Here is a 4,882-nt window from a genome sequence, read left to right as displayed (position 1 = left end):
GTACTTACAATAGCTGTAAGTAAATAACTTTATCAGAGTCCAGACATGTGGGAATACATTGATTAGGGAACCTTTTTCCTTTTGACATCTCTGAGCACATCTGTATTTCCATCATTCTTCATGGACTTTCCTCCCTCTCGTATGTCATTAGTTGTGGTCTATCCAAACGTAAGTTCACAAGTCTGATGGACATACAATGCTGACTTCTATATGTAGATATGTGAATAGGACATGCTCTTGCTGGAGAGTCATAGCCAAAGTCAGCAGTTAACATATCTCAATGAGGAAGGCAGGAATTTATGTTTATTGAATTGGAATTAAGCTTTGCAGGTGCCAACCCATAGAAGTTCACTGAAACTTCATGGCCAGCAGCCACGGAAATTGAATATCTGCTGAATAGGGTGTTAAATTAGCAGGGCTGCTGAAGCAGGCTTGCTGATACAACGTTGTCATATTTTAGTCTGTCAGAACTGTTTTGTGCATGTTTCTGACAAAAAAGATGAATTTCACATGACAGATCTCTTGTTTGGAGAGATGCAGGGTGATTAAGCTGTTAATACATTTTTTTATTATTCCTTTAGAAGTATTCAAAGAGTATTTCTTTAAATACAGCTCAACGTTGTGTGGCAAAGGTTGAGGCACCTGTGCAGCAGTGAATGAAGGCTATCTGAATATGAATGACTAATTATCAGGGAACGGGAAAACACTAGTTTTCTTTCATAACTGAGATAGCTTCATCCTATTCAGAATAATCTGTTGGGAAAATAATTAGCATAAAGAAGATGGAGTTTTGATAAGTAACTTTGATGTTCATAATTATAGTAATTTTTGTATAATTTCTTTCATTTATGCTCATGTTTTATTTCAGTTTTATCTTTGAGTCATAAAAGCTGATATTAAATTTTAGATTAAACCTATCTCACTGTAGACAGCCTCCTTAGGAAAAACTGTTATCTTTGTATGATAACAGTGGACTTAGCACGAATTTGCTGTTAGGATTTCTTTCCATCTCTCTGAATTTGTCTTCCCTACCATGATAAATAACGCAGATTAATGTGTCTGGAAGGGTCTAGAAGTATCAAATTTAACATGTCATAAAAAGAGAACTTTTACACTGAACAAAAGTGTAAATGTTCTATAATGTTTCTTTTCTATAATATTCAATATTTCTAACTTTATTCTAGACAGAAATGCATAATCTGAAGTGTTGAGCACGGAGTGGAAATATCTGGGTCGTTGTGCCTTTTGAACAATAAAGGAGAAACTTTCTGACTTAGTGGCTAATTCTGAAGGAGTAGTGTCTGTCAGAGTGCTCTGAATGTTGCCAGCCTGTACTGTGCTTGTTCTTGTGCTTAGTTGTATAAAACTGCCTTTATTCTGTCTTAGCTTTCTGTAAGGCTCTATAATGTATCTCAGTCAGATGAGAAATCTGATTTCTTATATAAAATTTCTTTACACAAAAATGAAAAAAATAGTTTATACATTAGTAATGCTTTTCAGATCTATTTAAATATGATTCTATTGAATAATTGCCACATCCCTCCTCTCGTTTGCTGTCTAAGGAATTAACTACTAGGTTCTCCTAGTAGCTAATTTAGTGTTAAATTGCTCATATTGTTCCTCCTATCAGGGAACAGTACGCATAGGGAGGCTTTATTTCTCTTCTTTTCCATTTATTCTAGTGTTTATGTGCACGTGTTGTTTAGTAGGAATGCTTGGAATTCGGGGTGCTTACTCATAGAAACCCTGCTTAAAAACACTGTATTATTATGAAGTACATTCTATCACTTTTTTTTTTTTTTTCCCCACAAATTCTATTATGTATAAAAGGTTAACAAGGTTCTCATAGCTTGTGTAGTTAAACTATACTCTTGGCTGCTCACAGCTCAGTGATTCTGCAGGCACCTTTTTAGATGGCTAGCTATGCTACAAGAGGAAGACACACAAAATTCAGGAGCATTGAAGGATGAATTGTTGCATGTGTCCCATTGAAATACAGGGATTCTTTTTTGCAATAAAATTATTGTTCTGCAAGAGTGAAAGAGTTCTGGTCTGCAGATGTGCAACTCAGCTACAAACTATTGAGCAAGGCAGGGAACTCATGCCAGAGCCCTGGTGCAAACAAGCCATATATTGAGGATGCAAGCAGGGATGGGCTATGAAGGAAGAATTTTGAAAAGTTGTCCAGGCATGAAGGAATGGTGCCAGGAAAAACAAAGTTCAGCTAGAGACAAGACCTATGAGAGACATGAAGGGCAACATGAAATGTTACTACCCCTACATTACAGTGTCTCCCAGACCCCTGTGCTTAGAGGCAGGTTCAAGAAGAGTCAGGGATAACTTGACAAATCCACAGGATCATCCGTGCTGAGAGAACTGGTTGATGTCCTTGCAAAGCCACTATCACATTTGGATGGGCATGGAAATCACAGTGACACCTCTGATAAATGGAGAAAGGTAAATCACAGAATCACAGAATCAACTATGTTGGAAAGGACCTTGAAGATCATCTGGTCCAACCATTAACCTAGCACTGACAGTTCCCAACTACACCATATCCCTCAGCGCTATGTCAACCTGACTCTTAAACACCTCCAGGGATGGGGACTCCACCACCTCCCTGGGCAGCCCATTCCAATGCCAAATGTCACACTCATTTCAAAAAATGGCCAGGTAATCAACACAGGGAACTTCAGTCTGGCCAGCTGCACTTCAGTCCGGTGGAGCAATCTACTTTGGAGCATGGTTTTGGGCATATAAAGCAAAGGGTGGTGATGGAGAACAGTCATCACAGATTTGTCAAGCATAAATCATACCTAACTAGTCTGTGTACCTTCTAAAATGAAGTATCTAGGTCTGTGGATTAAGGAGGAGTAGTAGATGTCATTTACCTTGACTTTATCAAAGTTTTGACTCTGTCCTCCACAATGTTTTTGTGTTCAAATTACAGTATTATGGTCCCGATGGTCAGAAAAAATTGACTGGGTAGTTAGATTCAGAGAGTGATGTAATAAATCCTACTCTAACTGTAGGCCAGTAACAAGTGGCATACCGATGGGGATTATCCTGGAGTCTGTCCTGTTTGATATGTCAGTGACTTGGAGGAGGTGATGGAGTGCATGCTTAAGTTTGCAGCTGACATCAAATTTGGATGAGCATTCAATACTCTTGAGGGCAGGACTGTCATCTAAAGACATCTAGACAGACTTGAGTAATGGTCCAAAAGAAACCTTGTGAAAATTGTCAAGGACAAATGAGAAGTCCTGCCTCGTGGAAGGAAGAACCACTGGTAACAATATAGGCTGGTGTCTGCCAGGCTGGGGAGCAGCTCTGCTGGAAAAGCCCTGGGACTCTGGCCCGCAGCAAGCTGAGCATGAGCCAGCAGCCTGCCCTGGCATCAGAGATGGCCAGCAGCATCCTGGGCTGTATGAACAGGAGCACAGCTGGTAGATCAAAGGAAAGGATTGTCCACCACTGCTTCTACTTGACAGATCAAATCTACATGGTCAAGGGCTTGAGCACTTGCTTTGTGAAGAGAGGCTGATGGGCCAGGGCTTCTTCAGTCTGAAAACATGAAAAGATAGCTGTGGGGGGACCTAACAGCTGCCTGCCCATAGCTACGGAGGGGTCACTGAGGAGGCAGATACAGGATCTTTACAGCGGCGCATGGCAGGAGAATGAGAGGCAAGGGGCGTGAGCTGAAACAAGAGAGGTTCATGCTGGGTATAAGGAGAAACATTTTCCCTGTGAGGACAGGTAGACAATGGGGCAGGTTGCTCAGAGACACTTCATGGAATCCATCCCTGGAGGTTTTCAAGACCAGCCTGGACAAAGCCCTGAGCAGCCTGTATGACCTTGTAGCTGACCCTGCTTTGAGCTGGAGGTTGGATGACAGACCTTCAGAGGTCTTTTCCGAACTGAATTATCCTGTAATCTTAAGGATGGGTTTTGAGATGCTCAGTTACAGGAAACTAATGTCTGTTAACTGGTGAATTCCATTAAATTCTTATTTTCTGTGATCTTGATATGGTGTTATTAATTGCAAATTACATATTTCCCTAGAACATGACAAAAATAACATAAGGATAGAAAGACATGTGGCACATACACTATCAGAGGCATTCTCAAAAAGTTGATTCAATTCCAGTTCTTTTTTCTGATTACTGAGTGTTTTGGACATCACAGATTAAGAGAAAGAAAAAAAAAAAAAAAACAAACCAAAACAAAAAAATGTTTGGCTCTGAAGCCAGATTCCTTAACCCAGAAAAACATACATTTTCTTATTTTCTGTTTCCTACGCATCAGAGTAAAAGGACTTTCTGTCACTCATCATCATCAGAAGTCTGTGGTAAAAATTAAGTAAAATGAAAATAATATCCTTAATAATCAGAATAGGTTCTTTATTTTTTATTTTTATTCATTTTTATTCCACTTATGTCCAGTTGCTACTAGAAGTAATATGCAGTGCCCTCTTAGGGACTTGCTGCTACCCACTAGTTCTTCCCAATTTGCAACTGGCTTCTCAGCAAATTTTCTGGTCATTAAAATAAGAATACTCCTCAATTTCTATTAATAAAATGCACTTTTAACTTTCACTTGAGGTCTACTTGCTCAGAATAATTTTCCTGAACATTCAGTTCCAGTTTGGTATTTTTGATGTGTTTGAGACCTCTGCACAGGAATGCTTTGATAGCACAGCTGTTTCCTAGGAGTTCCAGGTTATGGACCCTGGGGATAAAGTGAAAAGTCTGGAGAACATCATCAGGGAAGTTACCTTTATTTCAGGGTCTGTTTAGTAAGAAATAATAGGGATACCCTCTTGTTTTCCTGCACTGGAGAATCATTTCCCACTTTTATTTAAAGTTTTGATAGGATGAAATAG

Source organism: Athene noctua, chromosome 1 (genome assembly GCF_965140245.1).
Source record: "Athene noctua chromosome 1, bAthNoc1.hap1.1, whole genome shotgun sequence".
NCBI classification, from domain to species: Eukaryota; Metazoa; Chordata; class Aves; order Strigiformes; family Strigidae; genus Athene; species Athene noctua.
The sequence above is the reverse complement of the archived record's forward strand: the minus strand, read 5'-3'. Positions refer to the sequence as shown.